The sequence below is a fragment of the Suncus etruscus genome, chromosome 1 (assembly GCF_024139225.1).
Source record: "Suncus etruscus isolate mSunEtr1 chromosome 1, mSunEtr1.pri.cur, whole genome shotgun sequence".
Classification (NCBI taxonomy): Eukaryota; Metazoa; Chordata; class Mammalia; order Eulipotyphla; family Soricidae; genus Suncus; species Suncus etruscus.
In genome coordinates, this window is record NC_064848.1 from 44,698,939 (window position 1) to 44,721,339 (window position 22,401).

The following is a 22,401-nucleotide window of genomic DNA, read 5'->3' on the forward strand; positions in this document are numbered from 1 at the left end:
TCTTTTAAAGTTACAAGCACGAGCACCGTAGATGCAAGTTTCATCTATTCCATCTAACTGTTGGGGCAATGTGTCTTAACAAAAAGCACATAAAATCACTACATCCACACTTGTATCTGGAAATTAAGAATAATTACAATAAAGAATGAGGTAAATTAGAATGATATCCTGGTTTTGTTTTTAAATTTCCTAGATTTTACAAGTCTAAATCATCCTTCAGCCATCTTGAAGAAGTTTAATATTCAAGATAGAAGCTTGAATCCATTGTGAGAGAAATCAAATATTAACTGTGCTCTAGTGTTCTGTTCTTTAAAAGTTTAGAAATATTCTCATTTGACTATATTTGCAATATGTGGGGGATATTTTACAGCCTTTAATATTGATCAAATAACCATAGAAATTCTTCTTTTCTAGAATACGCTTGTATCTCATGAGTCTATTTGGAACATTCACTTTGTCTGGGCCTTAGTAACTGATGAATATTTAGGTTTTGTTACTTATTTCGTAAGTTCTCAACTCCACCAAACCCCATATGCCATCAAAAGCATAGTCATTCTTTCTTCTTTTACCAATACCAAAAATGTCAGAGCTATAAGAAAATCTTTTAAACCTTAAAAAAGTGGAATTTTTTTTGTTCTTGTTTTGGGGCCACTTTTGGTAGTACTCAAGATTTGGGTTATACCTGGCCTTCTGCTCAGGGAACCATATACAATGCTTGGATTCAAACTAATATTGCATTAGCCACAGGTGCATGCTAGGCATTGGATTTAACTTTTGTACTCTCTACTCAATCCTAACTTAAAAAATTATAAAAGATATAAAGGGCAGAAACGTTATAGAGGGAGAACTTTTACAACAGAAATGTGAGAGTCTACTGTCCTATTTCTAGAGGCAACAAAACATTTGATAATGTTGTCTATTCTTTCATGTGGTCTTCATCAGGTCAGCCTTCAGCTACAGCTCAGGGTTTAAACTTAACCACAGTACTGTGAAAAGAAATGAGTAATTCCACCCTTTGAGCATGACCTGTTGGCACTTCCCATCATGTCCTCCATATAAACAACACAGGAGTGGATGATTTGTTGGCAAGGTATATTTCTGTGGGAGGTACAGAGCAAAAGAAGAAGCAATAAAAAGAGATTTAGATAATTGAAAACTACAAATCTCAACATGGCAAGCAGTTCAGAGCTGGGTAACTGGCCAAAAGGAAAAGTCTTAAGTTCACAAATACCTGTCTAATCTCTGAGAAACTGGAAAGAGTAGGGGTTATGGGAATCCTCCCAAATTTCACCTAACATATATGTCTCCTATTAGTAGCTCACTAAAGATAGAACACAGTTTTTTTTATATCCTCAATTTTCATTTTCATGAACGGGGATCCTTTCACTGTGAAACACAGCTAGAGATGTTTGGAATCATCTGATTAATTTGTCCTTGTAAAAGAGAATATTTAAATATATTATGATAGAAATGCATGTTATATTAACCTTGTTAAGATAGTGGATTTATTTAAAAAACCCACTTAATCATTTTTATTACAGTTTATTTAGGTAATATGGTTGCAGTAGAACTGAAGTTTATGGTATGGTATGCAAAGTTACTATGCACCACCACCATCAAAATGCCCATGATCCTTGATCGCTGTCTCTTTGTCACCACTGGCTCAATATTTATTTCTTCCCCTCCTACATCCAACTCCACTGCTTGTTAATCAGTTTTGTAATCTAAGGCCAAGGATTTGTCATTGTTCTGTACTTTGTATTCCCTTGTTTTCATTCCTCTCCATTTCACAGATGAGTCACATTATCTGGTATTTCCCCCTTCTCCTCTCTTTTGCTTAATATAATACCCTCCAGTTCTTATGGCATATATGCACAGTGGAGTATTATGTAGCTGTAAGAAAAGATGGAATCATGCAACTCACTATAATGTGGATGAAACTGGTGGTATAAAACACACTCTTTTTGAGAGATGTAATAGAGAACATGGACTTTGTATTCACCATAAAAATAATTGTCCTGTGTTTAACTGTCATGTTTGTGAGATTTTGATACAAGATTTTAATGCCAGATGTTTTTCCCCTTCTGTAGTGGTCAGCCTTTTTTAAAAAAATAGTGTAGACTAACTATTTGGAAAATTACTTATGTGATGTTAATTTTAAGAGTGGTTTTATAAATATCAAGCATTTAAAATTCATTTAAAAAGCAGAAATAATTCTTAATTCATAATTTGAGAGCTAGGCAAAGTTTCTAAAGTGCCTCTGAAATTGCAGATAAAATTGACTACATGTAGATTTGCAAATTTTCTTACCCTCTGCTAGGGATTATTTGTGACTCATGTTTAAAAAAGGAAGGTGCAAACACAAGAAACTTCATTACCTATTGACTGAAAAAATAGAGTAAGATCTTTAAAAGGAAAATTTGATTATGGCTAGACCATGGACTATATATAAGTCAAGCATATATTAGGTAGTTGTCCACCCTTCCTACTATATCTTTCTCTAATTAAGAACTTTAGCAAAACTATTCCTTCTTCCCTGAAGTCATTTGACTATCATATAGAAAATTTTACCTGAGTTTTAATCCATTTTTTATGGAAGGCATCTTTTAACTTTTTATCTTTAAGTTCTGAGAATGTTTAACTTCTGAGAATGTTATATATGTAAATTATAATAATAAATTATAATCTTCATAGGTATGATCCATTTTAAAGATATTAGGGTGTAACCTTGCTAGTGAGAATAAACTTCAAGTAGATTATGGTTTGTCTTCTAGTGTTTGCAGTAAATAGACAATTTTTCTTCAGGAAATTAAATTATAAAGTATCGCATTATATTCAAATGATGTTTATTATCAAAAGATGATGGGTATCATAGAAAGTTGAATAGTCAAAACTTCCTACTAAAGATAGGACCTTCATATAGTATGACATAGACTTATTTTTCTTTATGTTCTGTTACTAGACTATAATGTATGTATGTGTATTAACCATATCGTGCCTAAATAATACGCTTTTAGAACAATACCAACTGTCAGTGTCAGGGATACATGCAACAAGTGTAAAGGCTTAGTTACATATAGAAAATCTTTATTAAACAGCTGAACTACAAATGCATAGTTTGGCCATTTGGTTTGGGTTCAAATCTTCTTAATTGAGCTTCATGCTATGAGGATAGAGACACCTGATTCTTAATCATTGTCTCTTTAAGTTTCAACACAAAGTGTGGTATATATGGGGCAGGAGCCATAGCACAGTAGTAGGGTGTTTGCCTTGCATGCTGCCAACCTGGGACAAACCTGGTTTTGATCCCCGGCATCCCACATGGTCCCCTATACCTGCCAGGAGACACTTCTGAGCACAGAGCCCAGAGTAACCCCTGAGTGCCACAGGTTGTGACCCAACACTTCCCCCCCCAAAAAAATAAAACTAAGTGTGGCATATAGAGTTAACTAGATACTTATGGATTCTTTCTTGGGTAGTAGAATAGATTTGTGAAAATATGGATTATCGATGATTGAAGAGTGGATATTATAATATAAAAGCATTTAGAATAGTATTCTGAAAATCATTTGAGAGGAAGTGGATACACCAATGGTGCTTAGACCTTACTCCTGGCTCTGGGCTTAGGAATCATGCCTGGTGGGGCATGGGGAATTATTTCTGATGCCATGCTTAACCTTCAGTCTACCACATGCTGAGAAAGTGTCTTACCCACTCTTCAGTTCCTGAAACTATCTTTTTATTTCTATTTAACTAGCACTTGGAATCCTATCATCTTAGAGATCATAATCCTACCATTTTATCCTTATCATTTATCATTTTATCTTTTCATCCTTGGGGTTCTGCTATATCCTGTGATTCTGTCTGTTGTGTGCCTGAAAATAACATTTCTAAAAAAAGGGAAAAATGTTTCTCTTTTTGCGAATATATAAATAATACATATCATCTAAATGTTGATATCATTTAATGTATAGCAATCCATTTATATTATTATCTAATCATAGATTAATATTTGAGGAAAATATAATATATCATATGTTTATAGATACACACATATATTCACATTAAATTACATTTTATAATGCAATTCTCTAATAGTGTGAATATTGTGAGCATGCTCATTTCTCATTTTCTTTACATTTTTTTCATTCTTTTTGTCTGTTCAGGCAATACAGGAAACAGGGATCACTCCTGTCACTACTTGACCCAGTTAATGTGACCAGATAGTTCAATGATTAGACTCAGCAATACAGTACTGCTCAGGCCCAGTTGTGTGGAAGTCACCAGTGCCAAATGTCATCGTGCTTGGAGAGATAATTCAAATCTGGGATTTCATCCCAGACAGCCACGTGCTTTAGATCATTGAACTGTCTCCCTGGCCCTGAATATGTTTCTTTTTTAGGAGTATAATAATAAAAGAAAATATCTATATGAATGTTTTTTCTCTTTATAAACAAGCATTGCTCACATTAAAAAAATTATATAGTTATCGCTTTGGCAGCACATATACTAAAATTGGAACGATATAGAGAATATTAGCATGACCTCTGTGCAAGGATGACACGCAAATTCATGAAGCGTTCAAAAAAAACCTATATAAAGCCACATGTATTTGATATAAAAAATGAATCTCACTGGTTCTTTACCATGTGAGAAACTTGCTTTGTCCTTGTGTTGGTGACTACACAGAAAGAACAATCAAAACACTTTTTGAGTACACATATATTATACTTCACACCATTTTAATTCATTTTCAAGCCAATGAGGAAATTTTTGCCTCTCATAAATCTTTTACAAGAACAATAATATCAGAAAATAAAAAACCCCACAGAATTAACCACTAGTTTTAAATTTCTAACAAATTACCCTGCCAGCCCCATATGGACTTCCAAACTTGAAATATTTGGAAATTTCTGCAGTTTAGCATCAGGATAAATTTTTTTCAATGATAAAAATCAAATACCTAGTTAATCCTAAGAAATAATAACATTTTATGTTTACTCAACATTAACTTCTGTGACTTTATTCTTGTTCACTAACTTACCCTTCTTGCTTAATTCCTTCTCATACATCTTCAATTTTCCCTTAAATTCTGTGCTTCATTGACTTGAATGTGATCACAAATGAAACCTTTGTTATCAAATGTAATTATATAGGCTAATTATATTGCTCTCCATAAGTTGGCTTGAACTCTTTGCAAAGATAGGCTTTATATAATTTTCACCCCTTTCAGTGCTGGGACAAAGGCTAGTGATGAGTTTGCTCAACACATATTTCTAAAATTAATCCAAACAGTATAGTAATTCCTTGCTTAAGTATAATTACAGGTTCTCAAAAATTCTGACTTTAAATTATGTTTAACAAATTGTACTATTGATAAAAAACAATAACTAATTCTAATGGCATATTTCTCATCAAGAAAACAGTGCCAAACATTCAAATAAACACTTGAAAAACTAATATTAAACAGACATTTTCATCCCTTCATTTGTTCATTTGCATTTCTACCAACTTTCTAGTTAAGGGTTTGAGCTACCTTGATGCAAATCAGGCACCAGTCCTAGAAAGGACGCTCATCTATAGAACAGCGCATCACATGCTCACCTACACTAAAACTTGGCCAATATAGACATTCCAATGAATGTAACATCCAAATATTTGGGATGTGCAAGGAAACCTGATTACCTAAGGAAAACACATGCAGATGTGGGTAGACATTTTTGTTTACTTCATGAAAGTAAGCAAAACATATTTTTTGAAATGTAAATTCTTATAAAATTGCTATTCTTTAATGTAGTGGGGAAATGATTATATGAAATCAGTAAAATCAACGGAGGTAACATTTAACAGTACAATACAGACTAAGATTTATGGTTCAAAGTTAATAACCGTAAATGGAAGATGGAATCTTTCCTCATGAAAGCTGAAGAATTAGATATTTTTGTACACACACTATTCTGGGTTCAAGGACTATACAGAAAAGCAATGATAGGGTCTATTATTGAATGATTCCTTCTGACCTTGTAAAATCTTATCCCTGGATGTTTCTGTGTCCCATGTTTTTATACATTCTACACTATAAAATTAAAGGTTTCTACCTCACCTCATTAAAATTTTGAAGCATTACAGTTTAAAATTAAATAAAAATACAGAATTTGGCTTGGATTTTTAGCCTGTATTATAAATCTTATTTTGGTATCTCTTTAGGTTATTTTAGGGCTATTATTTTTATTTTCATTCCAAATTTTGTAACAAACTTTCCTTTAAAATTTTGTTTTATTTATTGAATAGATAACATGTTAATTAGCACAAAATTTAGTATATACTGAAGTATATATCTTCTGTCTGTGTAGGCTCCTAGCCACTAGTTTAACTATTTAAAATAGGCCAACATTCAGAACAGGAGAAATATAAAGAGGTAGGACACTGTCCATGCACATGGCTCTCTTGGGTTTGGTCTCTGGCAATATATGTGGTCCACTGAGTTCTTCCAGGAGTGATCTTTGACTGCAGAGCACTTCAGGGTATGGCCCCAAAACAAAACAAAAAAGAATTACCCAACTATTTATTGTGCCATTTCTTTCTAGAGTTTGTTTAAATGTCCATATGCTTATATACCTACAAATACACTCACCTTCACCCTTTAAAATACAATCTTTGCCATAACCTGGGTCAAATATTTGTATTTACAGTGACTTTCCATTTATGGGTTCATCTGAATGTCTGTTGCAAGTCTATTCAATTATTATTGTATGTAACTCAGATAATCTGTCAGATGACCCTATGGCCTAGCCACCTGCACATTTTTGTTTTGTTTTCTTCATTTCAAAAGTAGAATAAGAATCTGGCTTCTGTCCATTGAAGGTCACAGTCTCTATGATTATCCTCATTACCAGCTTCAGTTTCTGACATGTTGGGCAAGACTGAACACAAAATGACTTTAGCAAGCTGCCTATAGAAAATTGGCAAAGAAGCAAGAATACCTAACATATATTTATTATTATATTCTTTCTTCTTAAAATTCTCCTTTAATTTGCTGTGACATGTCTACCACACTGATTTTAGTTAACTCGCCACTTCTCATAACTGCACCCACACCTTCGGAAATCTTCAGGTGCTGTGTGTAAGTTTAGAAACCTTTTGACACCCTTTCACCATATTCATTATACATTCTAATTACCTAAGTAATTTGCTTTAATAACTTATAATTAAGTTATTACTGTTTGTGTTGAGCCAAACTTATCAGTGATGTATTTTTTTCTTTTAATTTCTTTACTGCTGAGTGGAAACAAGCATGGTGTCCCTAAACTAAAGCAAGAATCATGTCTTCTGGCTCATTGAATTAAAGCAAATTCTGTTTTTTAATATTATTGGATCATTATCATTATTCTCTTTGTTGTTGTTGTTGCTGTCTGGGTGCCACACTTGCTGGTGCTCATTGCTACTCATGGCTCTGTGCATAAGGATTACTTTTGATGGTGCCTGGGCACCATTAAGAACTGGAATAGAGCCCTGATCAACCACCTGCAAGATAAGCACCTGCATTAGTGTTCTAAACCCATCATCATTATTATTTTTAAACAATGACTAAAAATCACTTGCATTAAGTGTTTTAGTGTAATTCATCTTTCGAGTCATTGTCTTCCTATTTGTAATGTCCTAAAATTCTGTGGTTGGAGAAACAGTATAGAGTAAGATATTTACCTTGTACCAGGCTGACCTGGGCTCTATCTCTGGCATCGCAATTCCCCCTCTGAGTATAATCAGGAATTTTAAATAAATGGAGAGCCAGAAATAAGCCCTGATTTCTGCTAGATATGACCCTACCTTCACCTCCACACCTTCCAAGAAAGAATAAACGAACAAACTTCTGTACCTTTCAGGAGTGAGAATAGTAAAAGAAAGGAACCATGATTTGTTATCAAAATATCTTGATCACAGTTAAATGTTTGTGATTCGCTATGCAAGACACTAAGCAAGTCACTTATATATCTGATGATGGTAGCCCTGTTATCTATTAAGATGTAAAGAAGGGTTATTACATTAGATTGAGTAGGTTTTCTTTACAGAGTTGTTGGTATTTTTTTTTTGGGGGGGGTCACACCCGGCAGCACTCAGGGGTTACTCCTGGCTTTATGCTCAGAAATCGCTCCTGGCAGACTCGGGGGACCATATGGGATGCCGGAATTCAAACCGCTGACCTTCTGCATGAAAGGCAAATGCCTTACCTCCATGCTATCTCTCCGTTCCCTTCTTTACAGTCTTTTGTTTCTTATCAAGTTCTCTTTTCCCTCGCTGTGCAGACCCAGTCGACTGGGGACAGCAATCCTGAGTTCGCTCCGTCCACTCTCTGGACTGTGATCTCTCCAGTAGGGTCACCTCAGGCCAAGCAACCTAAAGTGTTTGCTCTGAGCTCCTCATATCAATAGGCTCACACGCACATTCTCTGTGGAGTGGAGCCGCCCATGCATAAGGAAGGTGAGGGGTCCTTTCCATGTACTCGGCATCATGATGTGCTCTCAGACATCCCTGTAACACAGGATACCTCTGACGGTCAACGAGGTAGACATACTCTGAATCAGCCATCACATCTGAGTGATCTTAAGGAAGTCCGGACAGGAACAAATGTCCCGAGTGTGTATGTCCCGAGTGTGGCAAGTCCTTCACTTACTCTTCATCGCTTACTGTACACAAGAAAATTTCTACAGGAGAAAAGCCTTATACATGTCAGGAGTGTGGAAAGGTCTTAGCTCAATCTTCACAGCATACTACACACATGAATATTTATACTGTGTGAAACCCTATACATGTCAGGAGTGTGGGGGAGGCTTTCATGCACACAAGAAAATTCCTACAGGAGAGAAGCCTTATTTTTGTCAGGACTGTAGAAAGGACTTCTCTCATTCCTCCAACCTTATTAGGCACATGAATATTCATACTGGTGAGAAGGATAATTTATGTCCAGTGTGAAGGCCTTCATTAAATTCTCATACTTAGTGTGCACAATAAAATTCATACAGGAGAAAAGCCTCATGTCAGGAGTATGGGAAGACCTTTGCTTATCCCTCACAGCTTATTATGCACAGGAATACTCATACTGGAGAGAAACCTTATTCATGGCAGGTGCATGGGAAAGTCTTCACTCAATCCTTATCTCTCTCTGGGCATATGAAAATTCATACAGGAGGGAAGTCTTTTATGTCAGAAATGTGGGAAGGTTTCCTCAATTTACAACACTTTTTGTGAACAAGAATATCCATACAGGTGAGACGCTTTATTTATGTCAGGAGTGTGGAAAGGCCTTCACTCAATCCTTAAACCTTACTATTCACAGGAATGTTTTATTCAGGAGTCTCTAGAATGTGGAAACTCTTAGACTTTCCCCTAAGGCCTTAAAAACATAAGAATTTATTCTTGAGAGAAACATAAAGTGCATTAAAATGTGATAAGGCCTTCCTGTGCAAATCTTTTCATAGATATGAAATTGATATCTGGTGGGTCTGAGTGTCACTAGCCTGGGTTTCATCCCTTGCATTCTGTATGGTCGTGCAAGCCCCAAAGAAGGTATTACTGATAGCACAATCAGCAGTAACCTTGAGGAACATAGAGTGTGACCTGCAAAAATAAATGAAATAAACCTTAAACTGGAGAGAATCCTAACATGTAGAAAATGTGGGAAGGCCTTTTTTACTTATGAATGTTTTCTCTTCATAAAATTCATATTTCGGACTAGAACATTTTCAAAGGTATTTGCCATAGCAGCCAACCTGGGGTCAATCCCCAGCATCTCCTAAAATCTTCTGAGGCTGCCAGAAGTAATTTCTGAGCACAGAACCATGAGTATTGCCTGAGCAATATCAGGTTTGGCTCTATACTGGACAAAGATATGGTTTCTGAAGATATACAAGTTTATAATTCTCTCAATGTAGGAAAAATTATACTTGTAAGAAACCTTATGAAGGCTTTTGAAAAGGCCTTCACTTTATACTTCAGCTTTTGTATATAGATTAAAAATGGTCATTCTGTAGTAAAATCTCGTTTGTGTATGGAATGTGGAAAGGCCTATACTTTCTCCTCAAACTGTATTAACACAATCTATAGCAGAGAAGCCTTAAGTATGTAAGGAATAAAGGAAAGGCTTCATTCTCTCATGCCCCCTTCATAACCTGCTGCCACCTTGAGAGGCTATTGGCAGAGTTCAGTGTTTGCAGCATAGATGTCATGTTTCAGTGTTGTTGGGTCTGCTTTGTATGTAGAGCTAGAGCTTTATACATACATACATACATACATACATACACACATATATATAAACCCTAATGTAATACATATATATGTATATATATTTCGTATATATACTTTATACATATACATATATAAGGTTTTATTAGGTGTAGTGGGAAGCCACATCACCACGATAATAGCAGCCGCAACCCCAGTTTCCTCATTACTTCTCTTTCTCAACTTTATCCATTTCTTCTAGATTTTTCATTTCTGTCATACTTACATTATTTTATTTTATTTTATTTATTTTTGGGGGGGTTTGGGTCACACTTGGCAATACTCAGGGGTTACTTCTGCCGCTATGTTCAGAAATCACTCCTGGCAGACTTGGGGGATCATATGGGATGACAGAGATTGAACCCAAGTTTTTCCCGGATTGGCATTATGCAAGGCCAACTCTATGGCTGTGCTATCATTCCAGCCCCTGGCCATCTTTTATCAACAATAAAGTGAAGTGAGGAAATCCTTAAGAAGCTGAAATTGTTTTATTTACTTTGTAGTTTTTTTGCATTTAGTGTTTTTTCAAATGATTTTAACTGAAGTTAGTGAAGTTACTTGACAGTTAACATCACTTATAAATCATTTGTTTTTTCATTCCCAACGAGATCAGCTTGTGATCTGTACTGTTGGTTCTATATAACAGATAAAATGCATTAGTAATTTGAGCATCTAGGGTAATGGAAATTATATTTGAATTCCAAATGGACTTTTGAGCATTCCATAGAAAAACAATCATTTGTATGTAGAATTGAATAGTTGCATAGTATTTATTTCATCATTTACTAGGAAAAATACTAAAATAAATATATGGTATATGAAGTAATTTGGAGCTAGCCACAAGCTACACACAGCAACTTGATTCATTACTGTAGAGAAACTTCATGTTCAGTGGTGGATTTATAAAAATTGCAAGATTGTGTATTATTTTAACTATACAAATTTTCTAAAGAAACATAGATAATTATACCCAAAGGTAAAGCTGGTGATTGTAGGACCACATAAAGTATTTCATTTTACTTTCTGAATATTTTAACCTAATGATTTTGGAACATTTAAGATTATAAAACATTTTCATTCTGAATAAAAAATATAATGATGGATCTTCTTTGGATGTTATACAATTTATTTATTTCATATTTCTCTAAATTTATCAGGATTATCAAAGTACTGAACATGCAAATTGTTTGCAAAATATCACAGCAAGTATTTGTGCATTCTTGATAATAATTTAAACAACAATAAAAATTTAGGTAGCATAGTATTAACATTTATGATATTGATGTACAAAATCACTGCACCTTTATCACTATAAATGTACCCCAAACTCTCTACCACTGCCCTTTTGTTGCTAAATATAACGTAAATCACCTTTGATTATAAACAAATTATGAGTAATTGAAACAATTATGGGAATACTGGGATATTAATCAGAAGACTAAGAGATGACATTGAACAGTGAGGAAGAAAAGTTACAGCATGATATTTGAAATTAAAGACTTACATAACATTCAAAACTGCATACTGCCTAATCGAATAATAGTATTTTACTCATTCAGCATGTTGTTGTAGTGATAATAGTAAAAAACCATTCTCAAAATTTTAAAAGTTAAAATTTGAAACTGTTTTTCGTTTCTTCTGTCATAGCTATCTGCTTGATAAAACCTTTTAAAAGATTCATGCTAACATTGCTTTCTCCTTGTTTTGCTTGCTTCTTTAAATTTAGTGTCATTTTGTTCCTAAAGTTGTTGAAAGAAACTATTTTGCATGGCACAGCATGCCAAGGAAAATTAACTTAATTAAATAATTTCAAATAATGTACTGTAATTCTATTATAAAAGATTTTTTTTTAAAAAAACTAAATGGTGCATCCACCCTTTAATTTTGGAATAGTTAAATAAGGATAGCTTTCTGTAACTGGAAGGAAAATATTATATTCTGAAGGGAATAACAGATATATTTTTCTTTTATCTAAACATAATGGTGAAATAGTAATTTTTAGTCCTGAGGGACACAAAGTGTGTAAAATAGGAATAATTTAGCACTTTTTCTCTGTTCATAAAGACAGTTAAGGGGAGGGGCCAAGTCAAGTGGAATTTCTCAAAAAGGTGGAAACATAACCTGGACAAAATAGTAGGCCTTAATGATTATAGTACAGCCAAAGATTTTGTGGATAATCCATACCAATTTCATTCTTTGACTCTTCATTTAGGTAAAATTGGAAAAAAAAAAAAGTTAAGGAGAACCATCTTTTGAATATGTTCCCAAGCATAATGTCTTTGAGCTGAGTTATTTGGCTGTCACAAAACACCCTCTTTTCTTGTAGCTTCTGCCTCCTGCTGATGCAGAGCCATTTGGCTCTGTGCCTTCTTTATGAGTGGGTGTTCTATACCAGAGCCAGCTTCCATCCGGGTTCAAAAACAGCAGTCATGGGATTCACATGTTGTTAGCCTTGAATTGCTTTCCTTTTCTCCCTTAATTTGCAGCACTGTTCCTTTTGTCACAAATTCCCTTCCTTTTCAAAAAAAAATATGTTTAATAAAAAAGTAAACACAGATGCTCCAGCTGTAATTCCAGATGGAAACCCACTTTCTAAATGAGCAAGTTGTAGATCTAGTGGTTCACAGAGCTGTCTCAGAATTTTCCCCTGGGACTGTGCAGCTGGATGGGACTTTTAATTCAAAAAAAGGAAAAGAGAAAGGCATGGGTGTGTGGACTGGGGTTGTATGCAGTTAAATGGAATCTGTAGGGAGATGTAGGGGAAAATCTGCAAAATATTAATTGCCAATCTCAATTTACTCTCACTTTATTCAATTGTAAATTTATAGTCTTTTTCTGGAGACCCAAAGGTATTTGAAAAAGTGGGTTTAAAGAAAATTTCTACTGTTGTTTTTATCATTCAAAATTCTATTTTATGAAATTAATTTCAAAAGACATTTTTAAAAACAAAAAATTAAAGTCCTATTACCACATCATTAATCTATATTATTTTGCTTTGTTATTTTTTTGTTTGGCAAACACACCTTTCTGTGCTCAGAGGCTGTTTCTAATTCTGTGCTCAAAAGTGAGTGACCTTTAGCAGTGCTTTGATTCCTTATGAGGTATTAGGGATTTGAATCAGGGTTGGCATATGCAAAGTAAACACATTCACTCCTATACTATCACCTTGTCCCCAATAACCCATAATTTTCTATATTCACTTTGAAGATTCTAAAAACAAGGACTAGGAGATGACTTTAGGGGACTAGAGAACACACTTTTCATGTGGGACAACTAAGTTCAATGCTCAGCACCACATGGTATACAGACTAGCACCAGGTGTGGCTCCTATACTGGGGTGTCCTAATCAGTGTCCCCAAACCATAAATAATCATATATAAACATTAAAATTTTAATATAGTAATAGAGGACTCAGCAAAGACTCTTTCCTTATTATATGCTCAAAAGCATAAACCCAGTATTGTGAATTGATTAAATTATCTACATGTACTTTTACATGTATATTAAATTACCTATAGGTTCAAGTGAATAATCAATGAATAGACTTTTGTGAAATCTAAATTAACGTAACAAACATCTTTTACTATGTATAGTTCCACTTATTTTTGAGATTTATAAATGTTTTCAACTTTGAAATGCGATTTTGAAAGCTGTAGATTTTAGGTAGGTTGTAATTTCTGGAAATATCTTTGTGTCATGAAATTGGAAGGAAATCCTAAGTAGAATTATTTTTCGACAGAATCACACTGATCTTAAAAGATAAATTCATGAAACTATTTGGTTCAGGTTTTGCTTGGTGGATTCAGAATAAATCTGAAATTTAATATATAATTGACAAAAATATGAATTTTTAGTAAATATGTTTGAGGCAATTCAGGAATGGAGAAAGCAAATTCAAACTAGAAGTTCTCAGCATCTGGGAAATTTTTACACAGCTAGCTCTAAACGTAAAGACTGGAATATGGATTTCACAGACTCTAGTCTTACCCAGAAGGATAGATTGCCATCTCTTTAATATGCCTACAAAGATTTTTTTTTTTTGGTTTTTGGGTCACACCTGGCAGCATTCAGGGGCTACTCCTGGCTCTTTGCTCAGAAATCGCTCCTGGCAGTCTCGGGGGACCATATGAGATGCCAGGATTTGAACCACCGTCCTTCTGCATGCAAAACACAAAAGGCAAAAAGCCTTACCTCCATGTTATCTCTCCGGCCCCTACAAAGAATATCTTTTTTTAAAATAATATTTTATTTAAACATCTTGATTACAAACATGATCGTGGTTGGGTTTCTGTCATGTAAGAACACCCCCATCACCAGTGCAACATTCACCAATGTCCCAATTATCCCTGCTCCCCACTCCACCCCTCCTGTACTCCTAGTTAGAGAAATAACTATATTGAGAACTATCCTAACAATGAGAATGTATGAGGAAAATACAAAGAATATCTTTACACAGTGTAGAAAAGCTATTGCTTTGCTGCTAATTTACCATTACAGAGTAAAAAAGATTACTTGGATATTTTAAATTTTGTATTTGTCTTTCTTTGTTTTGTTTCTTGTACCAAGAAAGGAGAATTGAATTCAGGTTTCTTGCATACAGGACAAGTGCTTTACCATTGAGGTTTATCTCTGGATTCTGATTTAAGCTTTATATTTTGTTTAAAGTTGGTTAACTCCTGGTGACTCATAATCCCCTTCTCAAAATTTATGCTTTTTGATACCAGCTTTTTAGCTATTGCTATTTTCATAAATTACTGTAGTTATGATATATTTCGTTACATCAATGCACACTGTAATTCAGTTCATTTTAAAGTTCACTTTAGATCACTGCCATAAAGACAATACTATAAACCACATGTCAAAAATAATGGTAAAAATATAGAAGATGACAAACTAAATTCTAGAGTGTATTATTGTCTATCTAATTCTCTGTCTTTCCAATTCTCTACTCTCTTTGTTAAATAAATACCTGTTAACTATTTAAGAGAATTTAAAGGACTGGACACATTTTCCTCCAATTAATTAGAGTAGTTTAGATGTAAGAAAAGAGATAAGCTTTTAGTATGTGAACTGATACAGTTATTTAATGTTTTTCAAAATCACTTTCATATTCCACAATATAATTTTAAAATATCAACGATATTGGATGCTATATTAATACAATACCATACCTTAGGATTTATTGCCTTCTAAAATTAAGACTTTGCAGCCAAAAAACTAAAGCAGTATATAACAAAGTTGCTGCATATATATCTTATATTGTTGAAACTCTAGAATCAACATGTAACTAGGTTTTGATTTCTATCTTTAATTACATGCATTCAAACATGAATATATGATTAGTAAGATTACTAAACTCTTGATAACTTTAAGTATTATCAAATTATCTAGCATATTATTTTGTCATTTTATGTGTACATGTATAAATTATTTCAAGTAAATATGTATTACTTTTTTAAATAAAGGTTTATTGTGACCAAAGTGCATTACAAATCTTTCACAGAATTATTTACGGTACATAGTGACAATAAATGAAGGGCATTCCCACCACCAGTGTTGTCCTCCCTCCACCCCTATTCCCAGCATGTATCCCATATCTCCCTCCTTTACCCCCCCAGAATACTAGTGTAACTGGTCTCCACTTTACAGCTTGTTGTAGATTGGGTATCTATTCTGTTGTCATTGACTTGGGGTTTGGTGTTCAAGTCTGATCATTTTTTATTTTTACTACATGTTTAGATGACTGGTCCTGGTATGATCCTTTTCCCCCTCTCAATTCATGAAGCTGAATAATTCAAATTATGTGATTCTGTTGAGATAAAAAAGATAAGAAAAAGAGAAGAAAAAATTTGGTAACAACTACCAAAAAAAAGAAGAGAAAAAAATCACCAAATAATAACCACAAGAGTGAAAACGAAAGAAAAAAGTGCAAGAAAAAAGAGAAGGAAAATAATATAAAAAATTAATAAATAAATAAAAAACAAGAAAAAAAAAGAAGGGGTGTTGAAGTGGCAGGGTTTGGTGTCCCCTCCCACTTTTTTTTAGTATAGGCACAGTAAGTATTGGGGAAGAAAGGGAATTCCCGTGGCCTAAGAGATTCAGTGTTTCTCCATCCCTGAAGCATACCATCATGGGGTCAAACTACTGGCTTATTACTACTACTTATTACAACATTCCAAGGGCTTTTTTGTGGTGCCAGGAAACTTTCCTCTCAGTTGTGGGTGAGAAAATCAGGCCACTGTAGCTAGTGATCTTGGTATTTGCTCAGGTCATAGGGCAAGGTCTAGGATAGAGACTTCACGGTACTTTTATATAATATTAGAATATATCTCTTTACTAAAATGATCTACCTAATTTTAAGAAAGAAATATTCTGTATATGTACCACAGTTTCTTTAGCCATTTATCTGTTGAAGGGCATCTTGGTTGTTTCCAGAGTCTGGCTATTGTAAATAGCATTGCAGTGAATATAAATGTGAGGAAGGGATTTTTGTATTGTATTTTTGTGTTCCTAGGGTATATCCCTATGAGTGGAATGGCTGGATCAAATGGGAGCTCAATTTTCAGTTTTTTGAGGAATCTCCATATTGTTTTCCATAAAGGCTGGACTAGACGGCATTCCCACCAGTAGTGAATAAGAGTTCCTTTCTCTTCATATTCCTGCCAGCACTGATTGTTCTTGTTCTTTGTGATGTGTGCCAGTCTCTGTGGTGTGAGATGATACCTCATTGTAGTTTTGAATTGCATCTCCCTGATGATTAGTAATGTGGAACATTTTTATATTATGCAGCCGTCAGGAAAGATGAAGTCATGAAATTTTCCTATACACAGATATACATGGAATCTATTATGCTGAGTGAAATAAGTCAGAGGGAGAGAGATAGACACAGAATAAGTACCACTCATCTATGGGTTTTAAGAAAAATTAAAGACATTACTGTAATAAAGCCCAGAGTCAATAGAGTTAAGGGCTGGGAGGACCAGAAGGACTCACAATTTGAAGCTCACCACAAGAAGTGGTGAACACTGTTAGGGAAATAACTATACTAATAACTAGCATGACAATGTTAAAGTATTAGAGAAATGTTAAAGAATTAGAGAACGCCTGTCATGATACAGGCAGGGGTGGGGGAAGAGGGGAGCATTGGTGGTGGGAATGCTGCACTGGTGAACATAGGTATTCTGTTTATGACTGAAACCCAACTATGAACATGCTTGTAATTATGGTGCTTAAATAAAGATATACTTATATATAAAAGAAAATACCAATTTATACAAACATGGATTCAAAGCCTCTTAATGTTCAAAAATAAATAACAGTATCAACTCACAACAAATCTCTAAAAATAATATTCACAGTGGGTGTTTTGCTAAGTTATTTTGTTGATATTTACTCTTTTAATTTCAACAGCAATTCTTGGAAAGTTTATAAAATTATGCCTATGAAGACCTAATAAGGATAATAACAGCAGTTATAGCAAAGGTATCCTTTAGAATCTAGAAAATGCTAAGATTATTATTATAATCCAGATTATTTGGATTTCAAATCTAACTATACCATTTACTAGTTATGCAATGTTAGCCACATTTATTAATATTTTGTGCCAATTTTCTCACTAGTAAAGTAACAAAAATATATGTTCACCATTATTGTTTTACATAAGGAGTTAATATATGTGTTCTACAGTAGGAAATCCAGTATGCAGCAATCATTCAAAAATATAGCTGATTATGATAATACTGCTACTATCTCCACTACTTTATTATTTGTCCCTGCCATGGTTTTTTCCCATATGAGATGAGAAATATGATGACATAAAAATAGTATTCAGCTGCATTGAATCCATAGTCATGGTCATTTCATTTTCTTATTTTTATTCAAAGCATTATGATTTACAAAGTTATTCATAGTTGAGTTTCAGAAATACAATATTACAGCACCAATACTGTCATCAGAGTCAACCTCCCTCTACCAATATTCCCAGAGTCCATCCAAGCCATCACCCCCACCCCTGCTGACCATGATAATAGGCATGTTTTAAAGATTAGTTGTTAAAGTTTGGGTCTCATGATTTTATTGTTGTTGACTCCGTGGCTTAGATATTTAGTTCTTTACTTTGTTAACATCACCAATGCACCTGAGTCCTCTTGGTCCCTATCCTCCATTATTTCACTCTCTTATTTTAATGAGAATGGGCAGTAGGCAAATAAACATCAAAGCAATTCCTGAGTTTAAGAATTACCATCATGTTAGAGTTTTCTTAAGGGCATTGCAAAGCACAAAGGGGATATTATTCATAGTAAGTCTGGAGTAATAATCGGCATGGAAAGCTGTCAGCTGTACTAAGCTTTACAACAGCAGAAGGACATAGGAACTTGGGACTCTAGCCTTGGAGATATGCCACTGTGTTGATTAAAAGCTTGTAAAATAAGATCTATTGAGGAAGGCTAAATAAATTTGTATTGTTTACACTGGGGAAGAGAAGACTTAAGGGTGATTTAGTGCTGTTATTGCAGCAGAAGAGTTTTTTTTTTCTTTCTTTTAATGTCATGGTGCATTTTTCTGTAACTCTCCTGCACAGCATAAAAGATTAGGGATAGGTAAGAAAAACTTTCAGTAGGAAGATTAAATTATATTTCTATAAACAATCTTTTAAAACATTAAGAGATTTTAATAATCATCATCTTAAGTAATAAAGTCTGGTCTTGCCTTGAGGTGAGAGTTGTGTGGCATATTGCTGAAAAAGCTCTTTCTGTGTATCTACTTTATTCATTAAGATAGGGACTCTTCTCATAAATAAGAAAGTCAAGAATTCAAATATTTAACTAGACCAGGAAAGCATTACTATATTTATTGAGTAGAAACATATATATATCAGACCTGATGAACAATGTGCTCAGTTCAAGCTAGGATATATACTTCATAAACTGTCCATGCGGTGAATCTAGAAATATCCATGAATATAACAAGTTTTCATTGAATGTATTTTATATGGCAAACATATAGGGTATAGAAATAGAAAATAGCCAATATATTATTTGTCTTCAAGAAATTTATATGCTTACTAGAACTTATAAAAGAATCTTTACTATACAATGTTATTTTTTCTTATGAGAATTTTGCTCTAGAACTTTAGAGAGTATGTACCTTTCCCTTGCTGAATAAGAGAAACTTTCAGGGATTACATGTGGTCCTTGATGTAATCTACAAAATTTTGTAGTTTAATAGGTGCTTTTGAAAAAAAAAGAAAGATCAAAGTTGAGTGTGATTTGGGCATAGAGAAAATGTACAAAGAGGTAAAGGAATGTGGAAGAATGAATTATTTGTGTACTTAGTATGTATCTAAAATTGTTCTATTCATACTTTAATCAGTTTAGATTTAACTATATGCACAGAAGATTTCTGGAGAGATAGTACAGAGTAGGGTTTTTGCCTTGCTTGTGGCCAACCCAAGTTAGATCCCTGGCATGCTACATGGTTCTCGAAGCCCTCCAGGAGTAATTTCTGGGTACAAAACCCAGAAGTAACCTCTAGTTCCTTCCAGGTATGGCCCCAAAACAAAGCAAAAAATATCTCAAAGACAGTAGAAAAGCAAATATGTCACTTTACTTTTTCATTTATTAAACTTTGCAATAATAGTTTAGGTATGTTGAGTTAATCACAATGTCATTATGTAGTCTAGTAAAGCCAAGGGAAGAAAGTCAACATTGAGAAAAAGTTCATCTACAGATCAATACTGAGAAAAGCTGTCTGACTTTCTCTAAGAACTCCTCCCTCAGAAATACCTCCATAGAGTAAAGAATGGTTCTTCAGTTGTTGGTAGACTCTTACACATCTTTTCAAAATTTTGGATTGGGGGCTTGCACTTTCAAGTTTATATTCCCGTTTGAACACATAATTCTATCTTTGCTTTTTTCTAGTCTAGGAAGTTTATGTTCTCTATTGAACATATATTCCTCTTTTTCTCACCCCTAATGTCTTTCTAAATAAATTTCATTCAATAAAAACAATCTTCCTTCAATACTTAGCTAAAACAATCAAAAGAAAAAAATTGGGTTGGAGAATAAAAGTAAAATTAATGGAAAGAGAGAAAAAAAATTAGGATATAGAAATTGGGGGTGGGTTGAGAGATAGCACAGTGCTAGGGCGTTTGCCTTGCATGCAACCAATCCAGGATGGATGGTGGTTCAAATTTTGGCACCTCATTTAGTCCCCGTGCCTGCCAAGAAAGATTTTTGAGCACCGTGCCAGGAGTAACTCTTGAGTCTTACTGGGTGTGACCAAAAAAAAAAAGTTAAAAAAAGATATAGAAATTGGGTTGGAAAGGGAAAGTAAAATTAATTAAAAGAGAAAAAATTAGTATATAGGAATGACTACATGAATAGTAAAAGTTGGCTATAACAGAGTCTTAATGTTAAGAAGTAATATACTTGAGGCTCCTTTTTTTTTTGAGTGAAATAAGCACATGGATGAGGATAATACAGAGAGAGACAATTATAGGAGAAAATAATGAAGCACTGGAGATAGTATTATGACTAATCCAGAATCTATAGAAAAATAATAAAATGAGGTACAGAATTTAAAAAGAAAAATTGAGGCGGGAAGATAATTATAAGAATGTGTAATATTTTGTGAGCATGATAGAAAGAACTTACTTTCACCTTATGGTGGGACTGCACACTGGTGGCAGTGGATTTATGGACTGTGTTCTTCATCAGCACATATTAGTATAAATCAGGGACAGAAATAAAGGCTAATAAAATTAAGGTTTAGAGAGATCTTAAAGCTGCAAATTTAAGACAGGCAAGAAGGAAAGAAATGTTAAATTACTTGTGGCCAAAGGTCAAGTTAATTTGGTATAAAAGGAAGCAAAAGGAAAAGTATATAGACAGGCAGGGTTTAAGTGTTTAAGATAAATTTTACTAAACAGGTACTTTATTATTATTATTATTTATTTATTTTTATTATTCTATTCCACAAAAACCAGTTAGCAATATATAGGCCTGCATGTTTTCATTACTGGATATACTCAGGTATAAAATATTTAAAGATTTGGTCACTATAGACAAACACATATAAGCCATATAACTTGTTTTAATAATATAGATATTTCTCAAAAACTGGATATTAAGCTCCCATATGATTCAGCAATACCAGTACTAGGGATGTACCCTAGAAACACAAAAACACAATACAAAGATGCCCTCTGCATTCCCATGTTCATTGCAGTGTTATTTACAATAGCCAGAATCTTGAAACAACCCAGTTTCCTGACAAAAGATAAGTAAATAAAGAAACTGTGGTATATCTACAAAATGGAGTACTGTTCTGTTAGGAAAAATGAAGTCATGAAATTTGCCTGTACATGTATGGACATGGAAACTATTATGCTGAATGAAGTGAGTCAGAGGGAAAGAGATAGACACAAAATAGTCTTACTCATCTGTGGTATTTAAGAAAAATAAAAGACAGTATGGTAATAATCAGAAACAATAGAAATAAGGTCCAGAAGGACCAGCCCAAGATAAAAGGCTTACTACAAAGAGTATTAAGCACAGTTAGAAAAATATGTGCACTCACAACTACCATGACAATCAACAATAGTGAGAGAGAAAAATAGAATGCCTGTCCCAAAGACAGCCTGGGAGTGGGAGAGGAGGGAAATAGGGTACATTGGTGGAGGGGAAAGTTGCACTGTTGAAGGGAGTGTATATTTTATGACTGAAAACCAATAAGAACATTATGTAATTATGGTGCTTAAATAAAGAAAATATTTTTTTAAAAACCTGTTTAGGGCCGAAGCGGTGGTGCAGCAGTAGTGTATTTGCCTTGTACATAGCTACCCAGGACTGACCGCGGTTTGACCCCCAGGTGACACATATGGTCCCCCAAGCCAAGAGCAATTTCTGAGCCCATAGCCAGGAGTACCCCTGAACGTCACTGGGTGTGGTTCAAAAAACAAAAAAAAAGTGTTTTAATAACAAGTAGTGTTTGTGTATATGTGTTTGTGTAGGTGTGTGTAATACTTTTTATGTGATGATACCTGAAAAGAAAGAAATTCCTTTCTTACACAAAAATATTTTAAGTAAATTTCAACTTAGTATCTAGTTAAAGATTTAGTGT

General features: G+C 34.1%; 1 non-coding gene and 1 pseudogene across 1 annotated transcript; both read left to right on the forward strand.

Annotated features, from left to right (window-relative positions):
* The first annotated feature begins 4,489 nt into the window (after positions 1–4,489).
* Positions 4,490–4,592, forward strand: LOC126028665 (U6 spliceosomal RNA). Its single transcript, XR_007502458.1, has one exon. It is a non-coding gene; the product is annotated as a U6 spliceosomal RNA (small nuclear RNA).
* Positions 4,593–8,465: 3,873 nt separating this feature from the next.
* LOC126002664 (protein SET-like) overlaps positions 8,466–22,401 on the forward strand; it is a 74,984-nt pseudogene continuing 61,048 nt past the window's right edge.